General features: G+C 42.2%; 1 long non-coding RNA gene across 2 annotated transcripts; it reads right to left on the bottom strand.

Annotated features, from left to right (window-relative positions):
• Positions 1 to 600: 600 nt before the first annotated feature.
• LOC110537694 lies at positions 601 to 10,338 on the bottom strand. Of its 2 annotated transcripts, XR_005034991.1 has the most exons (5): positions 7,909 to 10,331; positions 5,641 to 5,754; positions 4,026 to 5,022; positions 3,658 to 3,883; positions 601 to 1,880 (listed from the first exon to the last, which is right to left on the bottom strand). It is a non-coding gene; the product is annotated as an uncharacterized LOC110537694 (long non-coding RNA). The 2 variants fall into 2 exon arrangements; XR_005034990.1 differs by having other exon boundaries at positions 4,026 to 5,754; positions 7,909 to 10,338.
• Positions 10,339 to 15,523: the final 5,185 nt, after the last annotated feature.

Here is a 15,523-nt window from a genome sequence, read left to right as displayed (position 1 = left end):
GTATTACATATCTGTTCGGAGGTGGTTTAAACTGCATTCTAATGTTGACTGCTTAAAGAAAACGGTATCAGACAAAGTGCTTTATGCATGCTCAGTTCTAGGGTCTCGGGCTGCATGAGTAGAAGATAGATATGGAACGCCCTCGCATGGTTCTTTTTATGGGGGAAAAGTCCTCGCTGAAACTGAAGGCTAAATGTGGAAAATTATACATTTGCCTCAGGTCATCAAGTAGCCTAATGTACAGTGGGGGGAAAAAAGTATTTAGTCAGCCACCAATTGTGCAAGTTCTCCCACTTAAGATGAGAGAGGCCTGTAATTTTCATCATAGACATGACAGACAAAATGAGAAATCCAGAAAATCACATTTGTAGGGTTCTTGATGTATTTATTTGCAAATTATGGTGGAAAATTAGTAAAAAAAGAATTGGGACCTTTAGACTACCATTTGATAAGCATAGGCTACAATCTCGCAAATGGGCCATTTAAGTTTGTCTTAACAGCACAATTGCCAGAAAATAGTCTAACGTGTTTTTTTTTGTGTTTCATGCTCAGATCTTCTGTCCAACTTTCATCACTCAAACTCTCCTGATTTTATCTATGAACATGTGCAAAGGGTATTTATTTACAATTATACACCTGGTTCAAGCTCTGTGCTGAATGGCTGAAAGCTGTGGTATATCAGACCATATACCATGGGTATGACAACTTTTTACTGTTCTAATTACGTTGGTAACCAGTTTATAATAGCAATAAGGCACCCCGGGCGTTTGTGGTATATGGCCAATTACCCTTTTCTCTTGTCACATTCATATTCATTAGCTTGCAATTATTATTTTGAAGAAACCTGAATTGACTAACGCTGTTACAAGTTATGATTCCTCAATTGGCTTGATAACGTTATTGGAAAAAGGGGTTAATATGGCAACATTTCTCTCGCTGTGAAAATAAGTTGGTCAGGTTTTGAGTGGTCTAACGGCTACAAGTTTTTTCCTGACCTGGCAACCCTGGTCCCACTGAAGTGTGAGCATTGTTTTCATGACGTTGTCAGCTGACCCATCTATAACATGGGGAACCTTCTATTTTGACGTTCAATGACAACCTGAACCAGAAATGATCCACAAAGGTCGATGACATTTTCAAAGTAAGGTCCATGCTAGCATCTTGTGTACTCCATTGTACAAGAATGGCAGGGATTCAATCCGATCGCGCTCATAGGCAATGTTACCGCGTTCGCGTAAATGCTGAAGATGTCGGCTCAATTGGAAATCGCCTTAAATGTGAAGCTCTCTATAGCACGCTTCGGATTGAATCCCGACCAATGTTTTTGCCACTTAAATGTTTCCAAATAAAATAATGAACTGGACTACAGCCACACTCCTGTTTCTCTCACAGATGTAGTGCAATGTAAAAGCGGGATTAGCCGCCAGTTGGAGCTGGGACTTTGAAGTACTGCAGTACTGGTACACTTTATCCTCCACAGGGCAAATGCTTTGTTTCAGAGCGGGTAGTAACCCCTGAACCCAAGGCTGAGGATGAAACACAGGTATGTCAGACCTGATGTCTCATCTAATGAACTCAGACAAGTGGCCCACGGTCACTGCTCGGGGATGGTTCACAAAGATCCACCGAGGTCTCTGACCACCCTACCTACACATTATCCTCTCTGAGATCTGGTGAGTGTTCTCTGGGTAGTGGTGGTTGCACCTGTTGCCCATCCCACACATGCCGTTACTGAGGGTGCAAGTGGCTGTCCCGGGCCTGCGCTCCTCTGGAAGTGTCTGTAGTAATGTCCCTGGGCCTCGTAAACCACACAGTGCCATACTGTCCTCGCACAGCTGGATCCCATGGAGAGCCCTCAGCGTCTCTGTACACAAGGAGAGCTAGAAGGGAACAGGAAAGGGCAAAACGATAAGTGTATCTTCGTCAGATTTTGAGACAACTGAAGTACTATACAGAGATGTTTTTGAACAGAAGAGAAGGCTTGATTATTTTCAGTGCTTTAAAGCTTTTTTTCTTCCGCATTGCATTCTTTGTTCTAGGTTCCAATTTGTACATTTCGATCTCTCACATGTAAAGTCGCATTGTCAAGCTGGTGTGAAATCTTACATACTGAATAACAAACAGCCTTATAAATATGCTAGCTGTTAGGGAGCTATGTGCAGTCTCAGCCAGGCTGGTTTGTAATGAGTTACTAAGGGGCCTAACTTTCACTTAGTCTCCCATTGACAATCCAATGAGCAGCCACACTATATAAATCTTTTAAAGGTAATTTACGATTGAGCAGCTTTTACCAGGGAAAATGACTTTAAAAGATGCATTGTCGGCTGTATAGTGCGCTATTCCATAACGCCCCTTGGATTGACATTTGCTCCTAAGAGATCTGCTCTCCCTGCTTAGCAGCCATGATAACCCCTCACCTCTGACCCCAGAGTGTGTTGCTGCACCCAGGCAAACTCCAACCCCACAATGAACACTGCTAGCAGTAGACCAGACAGCAGGACCCACCTATATTTTCCATGCTCAGCCCTACCCCAGAGAGAGAAAAATGTGATGTAAATGGTCTGGTGATAAACTTCCCTGATTAACACTCTTGACATTGATGTGAAATGTACATCACTATTGATGTTGCATAGATGTTAAATGTCATTATACAACGGGTGGGTCTAATCCTGAATGCCGATTGGTTAAAACCGCATTCCAGCTGGTGTCTATTACACAAGTTACAACCAGCTAAATCTATGATGTTCCATCTGACTGCGCAATCCACTATCTCATCAGCCCTGACAGGGAAGTTATAAACTTGATCTCCACTATAAAAAGCATCTAGACATTCTCACATTTCCTTAAGACTAACATTTAGTTTTCAACAGCAGAGATTTGTATAAACCTTGCTGTCTGTCTCTGACATTTGCAACATTGTTTCAATATTCAAATTCGATCTCCTGCTGTCCCTTAGTAATGAACATGTCAGAAGTTGGGACGACTGACGAGACCAACAGGCAGCGTTTCTAAGCCAGTCGAAATCATGAATCAGCTGGAATCATTTTTATGGATATATACAAAGAAATTTCAATTGAAAAAAGGTACTTTGCAGTCTTTTCAGCTTCAGTTTGAAGTTATTGTGTTAGCTGTCTTGTTGGCTAGCTACTGTGAACAACCATGTCCTGACGAGTGAGAACATTTTCTATGCCAGGCAAATTCTCACCTTATTAGCTCATTGTTATGGATGTATCCAAATAAATGTCACTAAACAGCTTTAACAAATTAAATGCAGCTACTTTGCTGTTATTCTGGCTGCACTGTTTGACGTGGCTAAGTTAGCTATAGTTGGCTAGCTAGAAAACAAGGGATAAGTACGCAATGGAACATTTAGAACGAACGACTAAGTCGTGTCCATAGATACAGAACAAAAAGACTGAATGACTGGGTCATGTCTCTGGCAACCAAACCGATAGAATGACCAGCCAGCTTGGGTAGCAACCTTAGATTTGTGTTGGGACGATATCTTGTGTAAGGATGAAATAGTATGAATACATTAATCAAAATAACATTTTTAATTTAAAAAGGTGAATCATTATTTGAATATGTTGTTCTGAACAACCCAGTGGCATGAACAACCCAGGTCTTACCCAGTGGCATGAACAACCCAGGTCTTACCTTGTGGCATGCCAATGCCGTAGCCCTTGGTGTCCAGCAGGCCTCCTATCTGGGTGAGGTTACAGTTGTGCTGGCGGTCGTACTCATTCATGGTGCTCTCCAGCAGGTAGGCGTAGTTGGAGTTGAGCACCTGGTCGAAGCCTTCCTCCGTGCTCTTCACAAACACACTGGGTTACTTGGTGTGAATGAAGTTCCACATGCGCTGGTAGGTTTGGTACCGCGAGTTCTGTGGGCAAGCAAGTGAGAAGAAGAGAAGGCTGCAACAAATCTGTAGGCTAACCCAGCAGACAAAATTGGTTGAAACAAAGTATGAGATAGCAAGCATTATGATCTCTCTCTACCTGAAAGAAGGCCATGGTTGAGCCTACCTGCATGATGCCATACTATGTTGAGCTGGTCTGCCAGGTCGTGCGCTGACTCAATAAGAGCCTCCATCCTCTGGACAGTGAGGAAGGTGGCCAGGTTGGCCGTGTAGGAGGACACTATGATCAGTGTGAAAAACCACCTGCAGCAGGAAGGAACAGCACAGCTGTTCTTAGTACACAGAAAGGCTCCCCGTTAAGCACAAGCCCCATTTGAATATTGAGGTGTGAATCCTGTTTATCCTGAGACAGTCAAATTGGTTCATACAGCGTGGTAAGCATGGAGTGCATCAATACCCGTGTGTGTCTCAATGTTAGAGTGAGTTAATTAATGGCCAATGGTTATCTTTGTGTTGGAAAATGGCCAACGTATGTGTGCATGCGTGCCTATGGGTCAATGCAGTCCCTATATAGGGGATTGTTGTGTAGTCTTACTCATCAGACAGCGCTGAGGCAGCGTGTGGACAGGGCATGGCTGCTTGAACCCCCCCTACAGGGGACCACAGACTGTTCCCCAGAGTGTACTGGTTCAGAACCAGCTTAGAGCGCCCCCGCAGGCATGGCTCAGTACTGAACCACTCATACAGCCAGGAGAATAAAACCGGGTGCTCATTATAGGGAAAATTAAAGCATACAGCTAGGGTTGTGTTGAATAGGAACACAACAGAAGTCAAATATTTGAAAACGGGGGAGGAAAGCTACAATCTGATCTTAACCAATAAGTATGCTCCTTTTAATATGAAGTTTTCAAAATCATTTCCTCCAGTTTGTGCCTACCAAACAGGTCACCCCAAAAATGATAAGAGTGGAAATTAGACCGCAGCTTCAGAATAGAATACCTGTTACAGTCCACAGCACCGCCAGTAGGTGACTGTGTCAATCTGCACATTTACCTGGCCACTAGGAAGAGCACACAGCTGACGATCAGGTAGGCCAGCAGCATGCAGAGCCATAGGCCTGGAGAGAAGGGGTCTAAGAAGGACCAGTAGCCTGGTCGACGGGTCTAAAGAAGCCAGAGCATAAATCATTTAGCCTGGACTCTACCTCCTTAAAAAATGTTTAAATCACTTCGCCCATCTATTGGATTGAAGACAGACTGATAAGCGGAGTGAAAAAAATTGTGTTCATTCTGGATCCACCAGGCTATAAAGAATTACCATGGAGATTCAATAGTTTCCAGGAAAGTGCTATTCACGCATTGATATGGTTGATAAGAAACAATGGATTTGGGTACACTCACCAGGTTTGAGTGCCTAACCTCTATCAAAGACACTCAATTACCTTGATCAACTACAGTATATCAATGAAGTTTAGATTTCTTAAATTTCCAAGATGGTTGAAAATGAATATCTATAATAAACATATTGTGTTGTCTGGTTTCACCAAAGAACTGTGCAGTCATATTTGGCATCTTTCATTGACTCACTAGACAGATAACAGTGGAGAAATTGCCCATATGCACATATCTAGGATCAGCTTGGCATCCCCAATCCTAAACCGTTGACATTATGGAGAAGAATGTAAAACTGACCTAAGCTCTTCATCCAATCTACTCATGGACTAAAGTCGGTGACCAATGTTTGACCAGTTCTCTATGCATGCCTGCGTGCTTGTGTCTCACCACATCATGCTGTGTACATGATGCTGATGCCCAGGGTTATGAAGGGTTTGGAGAAGTCAATGACCTTCTCTCTCTCTCTGAGATGGTGTGTCCCTCTACAGCCAGGTCAGCTTTCTGGAAGAGATTAGTTAGCCTACTGCAGTTAGCCTACTGTAAATATGGCAAACTGGTCCTGTGAGGCTCAGTTGGTAGAGCATGGCACATGCAATGACAGGATTGTGGGTTTGATTCCTGCTGGGGCCATCCTGCTGGGGCCATCCATACAGAAAAAAAATAAGTATGCACTACTGTTAAGTTGCTTTCCATAAAAGTGTCTGCTGAATGTGTGTAGGTTATTAAAAATCTAGTGTAGTGGACCTTGAGGCCAGGATGACCCGTGGTTTAAAAGGTATATATTGCAAAACATCTCTGTCAAGATCTTATAAAACAATCCATTTATTTATGCATTTCATTTGAGATAAGGCCAAACAAAGTTTCCTAGGCTCGTCCTTAAACGGTAAATCTGCTGTTGCTACATCCATTTTTAGAATGATAAAATGTACCCTTTGATAGTTGAAGAATATAACTTATAAATGCCTCATGAGCTTAGTTCAACTGTCGTACCCGATCACAACCCAAAATATAAGCTTGTTTTACTTCAATGTTTGTAAACAAAGTAAATGTAAAAAAACAACAACACTAGTCTACAGCCTCGTAACATGGTTAAAACTATCATTTTCATATCATGGATGGTCAGTCCTTTCATCCATATCTCTGTCTACACATTTGAGAGTGGTTTGATTTCTCCTGCCCCATTCCTCAGATTTGTACAGAAACAAAGGCGGGGGGGGGGGGGGGGGGGGGGGGATATGGGGCGGCTGGGTAGCCTAGTGGTTAGTTCCGTATTTTATCGAACGGGTGGCATCCATAAGTCTAAATATAGCTGTTACATTGCACAACCTTCAATGTTATGTAATAATTATGTAAAATTCGGGCAAATTAATTACGGTTGTTGTTAGGAAGAAATGGTCTTCAAACAGTTCGCAACAAGCCAGGCGGCCCAAAGTGCTGCATATACCCTGACTCTGCTTGCACAGAATGCAAGAAACGTGACAATTTCCCTAGTTAATATGCCGGCTAACATGAATTTCTTTTAATTAAATATGCAGTTTAAAAAATATATACTTGTGTATTGATTTTAAGAAAGGCGTTAATGATTAGGTAGATTGGTTCAACGACAGTGCTTTTTTTGCGAATGCGCTTGTTAAATCATCACCCATTTCGCAAAGTAGACTGTGATTCAATTATTAATTAATAGGCACCGCATCGATTATCTGCAATGCAGGACAAGCTAGTTAAACTAGTAATATCATTAACCATGTGTAGTTAACTAGTGATTATGTTAAGATGTATTGTTTTTTATAAGATAAGTTTAATGCAAGCTAGCAACTTACCTTGGCTCCTTGCTGCACTCGCATAACAGGTGGTCAGCCTGCCACACAGTCTCCTCGTGGAGAGCAATGTAATCGGCGTCCAAAAATTCTGATTACCAACTGTTATGAAAACTTAAAAATCGGCCCTAATTAAATCGTCCATGCCGATTAATTGGTCGACCTCTACTTGAGACGTCTTAAAACATATATATAAATTAAGACATCTTGAGACATCTTATAGAGTCTATAGACACGTGTTGGAAATACCAATGTCTTGAGGCATTTGTTGTTTTCGTGTTTTATTAGTTATTAAAGGGGAACTGCACCCGCTGATTTGGACTCGTTTTTTGGCTCGCTCCTCAAGAAATGCTGGTGGCCATGACAGAAGCCAAACGTGAGTTGGCTTGGAGGTGTGGTTTGATGTGGGTGTTTCTTTGTGGTGGCATGGACACACCTAAGACACACCCATCTGTTAGAACTTTGCCTGCAGCTGTTTCCCTCCACTCAATCACAACAAATACATCTCCAGCAGGTTGAGCTCAGTAACTACAGGCAGATGTATGGTGAGACGCCAGAAGCTTTTATTTATTTATTCAGGGGAAACCCATTGAGACCAGGGTCTCATTCATAACTGAGCCCTGATGAAGACAGCTTGGCTGTCGAAACGTTGGTTATAAAATTATTGCGTTTGAGCTCCTAGAGTGTGCGGCTCTCCTTTTCTCTTCGCGTTCTTAGGAAACTATGCAGTATTTTGTTATTTTATGTATTATTTCTTACACTGTTACCCCAGGAGATCTTAAGTCTTATTACATACAGTCGGGAGAAACTATTGGATATAAGAGCAACATCAACTTACCAACATTATGACCAGGAATACGACTTTCCCGAAGTGGATCCTCTGTTTGGTCCACCACCCAGGACAATGGATCGGATCCTAGCAGGCAACCCAAAACAATGGTGCCGCAGAAGGGGCAGATGGAGCGGTCTTCTGGTCAGGCTCCGTAGACGGGCACATCGCCCACTGCTCTCGAGTACCCTAATTGCCAATGTCCAGTCTCTTGACAACAAGGTAGACGAAATCCGAGCAAGGGTTGCCTTCCAGAGAGACAAACTGTAAACCACATATCCCAAGGCTGCATTTATTGTAGCTGGGGATTTTAACAAAGCTAATCAGAAAACAAGGCTCCCTAAATGTCATCAAGATATCGAATGCGTGAACCGGGCTGACAGAAACAGACAAACTAAAACAGGAAACACCCGTGCCCAGGTCCGTTCAATGCTGGTCCGACCAGTGTGATTCCACGCTTCAAGATTGCTATGATCACGTGGACTGGGATATGTTCCGGATAACAACAACATTGATGTAAATTCTGATTCGGTGAGCGAGTTTATTAGCAAGTGCATCGGTGATGTTGTACCCACGGCAACTATTAAAACCTGGAGCGATGGGTAACGATGCTTCGTGGGTGACTGTTGTTGATGTGTGCAGAGGGTCCCTGGTTCGCGCCCGGGTATGGGCGGTAAAGTTATACTGTTACACGTACCCCGGTTGACTTTATGCTCGACCCGCTCAGTTTTCTAGCACAAAACACCAGAAAAATGCCAAAATGAGTAGAAACAGCTTTTACACTATGATGACTATTAGATGTTCAATGTTGCTTTTGAAAAAAATTATTTAAAGGAAGTTTCACCATATTAAAACGAGAGTTCACATAACAGGGTTGACCTTAAAATGAGGTACAGACATAAATTAATAACTAATCACATTAAATAAATAATATCCGTCAGAAATGACATGGTCAAAGCAACTAAATAACTAGGGCTGATGGTGAAACTTGGAGAAATGTTTAGAAAGAGTGAGTTGAAATCTTGACAGAGGGACATGTAAACATTCTGAATTTAGCCACTTTAGCACAGTGGCATAGACACAAATTGCTGTGTGGCTGGACATAAGTAACATTTTCCAGAAAAAAAATACAGCAAATATACCCCGACATATCACATTGCATAATTTAACACATAACACAGGATAAATACGACCTAAAACACCACACATTTCCCTTGACAAACAAGCCCGTTATTATTGCCAAGTAGGGAGCGCAAGTAAGCAACCGCTAACATAACCACCACTGACAAAACAGCCCAACTGACCGAGTCCGACAGTAAAAAAAACATAACAAAATACACAACATGTCTATCACCTACATATTCAGAGAGAGAGATTATATAGCAGCAGACAAATTCAGTGATAAAATGGAACAAAGTATACGGTCACAAAATACGGATATCTTTATGTTTGTTCAGTCTGACAGTCGAATGCGATGAAATAATCAACATATCAGAGATCAGATCGACCACTCCCATTCAAAGAAACGATCTATAGTACAGGCACAAGTGGATTCAGCAAGGAAGAATAGAAAGCCCTGGAAGTGTTTTCATTAAGCCCAAAAGTGCTTTTTTTTTTGCCATATGAAAACAGCCACACACAATACAAACACTTTAGGGCTATATCTTGAAATACGGCGGACATGAAATGAAACTCTACAGGCATTCAGGCATGAAATCATTATACTTAATACCACAGCAGGTATGAATACACTAGCTCACTTTGAATAAAATACATACATGCATATCCTACCAAGGCAGGCATGAAAACATTAGGCTAAAATATTTTTCCGCTTGTTTAACGGCTTGAGATTAGGGTTGGGTATTTCCCTTTATTGCTAGCACCTGCTGTTGTTGAGCGGTGGAAATGTTTAAATCCCCATTAGCTGCGTGCAACAACCTGTGCAGGTACATTGCTGTAAACTTCAGTAAACAATAGCGTTATTTCCAAGGTATCTGGAAGTTATAGGTTTCCTGAGAGAACGCCAGAAAATCTCTCCATCAAAGCATGAATGAGGTTGTTTATAATTTCCTCTATGGCCAACAGATAAAATCGAGTTGAAGTCGGATCTCATGCAAGATCCACTAGTAAACCCCTCAGGTCTCAAGTGCTTGTAGGTTTCACTCACGGTAATCATCTTCCACTTGTGCTCATTGCGGATAAAGAATTAATGCCAAGCAGAACTAAAAAGTCGGTTAAATGTCCACGCGGTATCAAGTTCGATCCTGCTGCGCCGAGAAGCCACTCCGCCGTCAGCGGAAGAAAATAGTTGCTTCGTGAGAAATGTTGGGCTTACTGAAGTACGTTCTGTTTCGTTTTACAAACGATTCTAGTCAAGTCAATGCATGGTGTAGCCCGGCCCTCTGTCTGCACTGATGAGTAGGCAAAGACATCAACTGTTCTCGTTGGAATCTCAATAATGCGTGATTGAAATCTCAATGCTACATACTTGAAATGACTTTACTGACTACTAGAAGTATCCTATTGACAGTGCAGTGTGTCTACTACATTACAAACATAACCCGCACTGATTAACATATTTCTAAAGATGAGGCTTATATGAAAGGAGAAACATCACAATTGGCCTGAACTCCAAGTTCCCATAATGCAAGAAGCATAGACGATGGACTAAAGAGTGAATGAATCATGGATACAGAGGTAAGTTAAATGAAAAGAGTGGCACCCATTTTTCACAATCGGTTATTGGCAATACTTTTTGTTCTTAATTTGGGAAGAAACCAGTCTCTTAAACACTAGTGTCCAGTTGCAGGTGGTTCTCCAAAAAGCAGAAAATTCAGAAATTAAATCCACGTTTATTGATTTGTAATGCTGTATGATGCTATCACCTTACAATTCTGTAGCTACATTTTTTTTTTAAAGTCACCTTTATTTAACCAGGCAAGTCAGTTAAGAACATTCTTATTTACAATGACAGCCCAGGAACAGTGGGTTAACTGCCTTGTTCTGGGGCAGAACAACATATATTTATTTACCTGTCAGCTTACGGATTCGATTTAGCAACCTTTCGGTTACTGACCCAACACTAACCACTAGGCTACCTGCCAACCCCAATTCATGAGATGAACACAGCTGTAGCTCGGCCACCTTCCACCGCAGATGCGAAAGGTCAACATACAAAAAACATATCTTTAGCTTAAGCAGACAGATGTTTATTTTTTATTATACCTTGAGCAGAGCACGAGGTGGCCTTTATTATTATTATTATTATTATTATTATTTAAAAAATAAAAACATTTTCATGCCCAGCTAATGAGGCCCCTTGATGTGAGGCCTGAGGCTATTGGCTCTTTTGCCTAATGGTAAGTCCGCCAGTGCTGATATGTTGGAAGTTATAGGAAAATAGATGGACACCTACACCCCTGGCTGCACTACCTCCTTTTGTTTCTGTTGTGTTATTTGGTATGTTTTATAATCTTTTTTTGAGGAAAAATGTAGCTACGACTGAGATATGGTTGTCTCACCTAGCTATCTTAAGATTAATGCGTTACTGTAAGTCGCGCTGAAGAAGAGCATCTACTAAATCAGGGTTTCCTCAAACACTGGGGCATGCCTTCATTTATTTAATGTTTATTTAATGTTCTGAAACTGGTCCTTCGTGTTACTCTCCACTTCACTCCACCTGCTCAACCCAGATCCAAAAGAACCTGTCACTTTCCACCTCATGACATTTGTCGTAGCTTCAGCAGGATGGCCTTAAGGAAGACCCGGTGTGGTCTAGACTGGAGCAGGATCGAGTTCCCTATGGGTGACGGCTCAGCAGCTGAGAGTACATGGACAATGCACTGGTGAAGCTAAGGGGACTGCCAGCTAAGAGGCCAGGACGGAGCATCCATGTGAGCTGTGGAGAAGTCGGACGAGGTGGTCCACTCAAAGTGGGTGAGTGGTGCGGCTGGGAAGACCGGGAAGGAGAGTGCAGGAAGCACAGCCAAGGAGGAGTGGGGCCACCCATACCTAGAACTCCAATCAGGGGTGGACTGGGACCAGAAATCAGCCCTGGCATTTCTCACACCAGCCCATTCTCTCTCTTTAGGCACCCACACCGGACAATTATTTTCCTCAAGGCCCCCACACCTGCCCATTTATTTTCCCCATGAGGTCCCTGTTATTAGCCAGATAATTATAATTGAACTGTAAAAACCTAAAAAAGTTAGACTGGCCTAAAAACTAGGCTGTGGTAATGAGTCTGACACTTTGGAAGTTATGGGAAACAAGATGGACGTCTGCCTCCTGGGCTGCACCACCTCCTGTGCCTTTTGTTTCCGTTTTATATTTGCATGATTGATTTGTGTTCTTGGGTCAACCTGGATAGTACTGAAAACATGAACTGATGGAAGCCAGGTCTTCATTTATTAAATGTTTTAAAACTGGTCCTTCACTGCAAAAAAGGGCAAAAAAGTATTTAGTCAGCCACCAATTGTGCAAGTTCTCCCACTTAAAAAGATGAGGCCTGTAATTTTCAAAAAATGAGAGAAGAAAATCCAGAAAATCACATTGTAGGATTTTTAATGAATTTATTTGCAAATTATGGTGGAAAATAAGTATTTGGTCACCTACAAACAAGCAATATTTCTGGATCTCACAGACCTGTAACTTCTTCTTTAAGAGGCTCCTCTGTCCTACACTCGTTACCTGTATTAATGGCACCTGTTTGAACTTGTTATCAGTATAAAAGACACCTGTCCACAACCTCAAACAGTCACACTCCAAACTCCACTATGGCCAAGACCAAAGAGCTGTCAAAGGACACCAGTAACAAAATTGTAGACTTGCACTAGGCTGGAAAGACTGAATCTGCAATAGGTAAGCAGCTTGGTTTGAAGAAATCAACTGTGGGAGCAATTATTAGGAAATGGAAGACATACAAGACCACTGATAATCTCCCTCAATCTGGGGCTCCACGCAAGATCTCACCCCGTGGGGTCAAAATGATCACAAGAACGGTGAGCAAAAATCCCAGAACCACACGGGGGGACCTAGTGAATGACCTGCAGAGAGCTGGGACCAAAGTAACAAAGCTTACCATCAGTAACACACTACGCCGCCAGGGACTCAAATCCTGCAGTTCCAGACGTGTCCCCCTGCTTAAGCCAGTACATGTCCAGGTCCGTCTGAAGTTTGCTTGAGATCTTTTGGATGATCCAGAAGAAGATTGGGAGAATGTCATATGGTCAGATGAAACCAAAATATAACTTTTTGGTAAAAACTCAACTCGTCGTGTTTGGAGGACAAAGAATGCTGAGTTGCATCCAAAGAACACCATACCTACTGTGAAGCATGGGGGTGGAAACATCATGCTTTGGGGCTGTTTTTCTGCAAAGGGACCAGGACGACTGATCCCTGTAAAGGAAAGAATGAATGGGGCCATGTATCGTGTGATTTTGAGTGAAAACCTCCTTCCATCAGCAAGGGCATTGAAGATGAAAAGTGGCTGGGTCTTTCAGCATGACAATGATCCCAAACACACCGCCCGGGCAATGAAGGAGTGGCTTCGTAAGAAGCATTTCAAGGTCCTGGACTGGCTTAGCCAGTCTCTAGATCTCAACCCCATAGAAATTCTTTGGAGGGAGTTGAAAGTCCGTGTTGCCCAGCAACAGCCCCAAAACATCACTGCTCTAGAGGAGATCTGCATGGAGGAATAGGCCAACATACCAGCAGTGTGTGAAAACCTTGTGAAGACTTACAGAAAACGTTTGACCTCTGTCATTGCCAACAAAGGGTATATAACAAAGTATTGAGAGAAACTTTTGCTATTGACCAAATACTTATTTTCCACCATAATTTGCAAATAAATTCATTAAAAATCCTACAATGTGATTTTCTGGATTTTTTTTCTTCTCATTTTGTCTGTCAAATTTGAAGTGTACCTATGATGAAAATTACAGTCCTCTCTCATATTTTTAAGTGGGAGAACTTGCACAATTGGTGGCTGACTAAATACACAATACACACTAAACACCTATAAAACCACACTAAACCTGTCCAGTTTGTGGTTTAACTGTTACCAGCCTTCTTGCGCTCTATTTTAATGGTGAATTACCCCGTATCATTTATTAAATGTTTTATTGAAAGTTTATTTAACTAGGCAAGTCAGCTAAGAACAAATTCTAATTTACAATGATGGCCTACCAAAAGTCCTCCTGCGGGGATGAGGGCGGTGATAAAAAAAAAATATATAAATATAGGACAAAACACACATCAAGACAAGAGAGACAATACTACATAAAGAGAGACCAAAGACAGCAACATAGCACTGCAGCAACACAAAACATGGTACAACATTATTTGGCACAGACAACAGCACAAAGGGCAAGAAGGTAGAGCCAACAATACATCACGCTAAACAGCCACAACTGTCAGTAAGAGTGTCCATGATTGAGTCTTTGAATGAAGGGATTGAGATAAAACTGTCCAGTTTGAGTGTTTGTTGCATCTCGTTCCAGTCTTCAGCTGCTGAAAACTGAAAAGATGAGTGATCCAGGGATGTGTGATCTTTCGGGACCTTTAACAGAATATGACTGGCAGAACGTGTGTTGTATGTGGAGGATGAGGTGTGCAGTAGATATCTCAGATAGGGGGGAGTGAGGTCTAAGAGGGTTTTAAAAAATAAGCATCAATCAGTGGGTCTTGCGACGGGTATACAGAGATGACCAGTTTACAGAGGAGTATAAGGAGCATTGGTGGCAAATCTGGCCATCTGAATCAGGGTTAGTTTGGCAGCTGGGGTGAAAGAGGAGCGATTATGATAGAGGAAACCAAGTCTAGATATAACTTTAGCCTGCAGCTTTGATATGTGTTGAGAGAAGGATAGTGTACCATCTAGCCACACTCCCAGTACTTGTATGAGGTGACTACCTCAAGCTTTAAACCCTCAGAGGTAGTAATCACACCAGTGGGGAGAGGGGCATTCTTCTTACCAAACCACATGACCTTTGTTTAGGAGGTGTTCAGAACAAGGTTAAGGGTAGAGAAAGCTTGTTGGACACTAAGAAAGCTTTGTTGCAGAGTATTTAACACAAAATCCGGGTAGGGGCCAGCTGAGTATAAGACTATCATCTGCCTATAAATGGATGAGAGCGCTTCCCACTGCCTGAGCTATGTTGTTAATGTAAATTGAGAAGAGCGTGGGGCCTAGGTTTGAGCCTTGGGGTACTCCATTGGTGACAGGCAGTGGCTGAGACAGCAGATTTTCTGACTTTATACACTGCACTCTTTGAGAGAGTTATTTAGCAAACCAGGCCAAAGACCCTTCAGAGACAACAATACTTCTTAGCCGGCCCACAAGAATGGAATGGTCTACCGTATCAAAAGCATCAGCCAAGTCAATAAAAATAGCAGCAATGGTGACGTCATTGAGGACCTTTAAGGTTGCAGTGATACATCCATAACCTGAGCGGAAACCAGATTGCATACCAGAGCGAATACTCTAGACATCAAGAAAGCCTGTCAGTTGATTATTGACATGTTTTCCCAACACTTTTGATAAACAGGACAAAATAGAAATAGGCCTATAACAAGTAGGATCCAGACGGTTGTTGTGGGGTCAAGTTTCAGGAGCTCCTTTAGC

Source organism: Oncorhynchus mykiss, chromosome 12 (genome assembly GCF_013265735.2).
Source record: "Oncorhynchus mykiss isolate Arlee chromosome 12, USDA_OmykA_1.1, whole genome shotgun sequence".
Taxonomy (NCBI): Eukaryota; Metazoa; Chordata; class Actinopteri; order Salmoniformes; family Salmonidae; genus Oncorhynchus; species Oncorhynchus mykiss.
The sequence above is the reverse complement of the archived record's forward strand: the minus strand, read 5'-3'. Positions and strand labels throughout refer to the sequence as shown.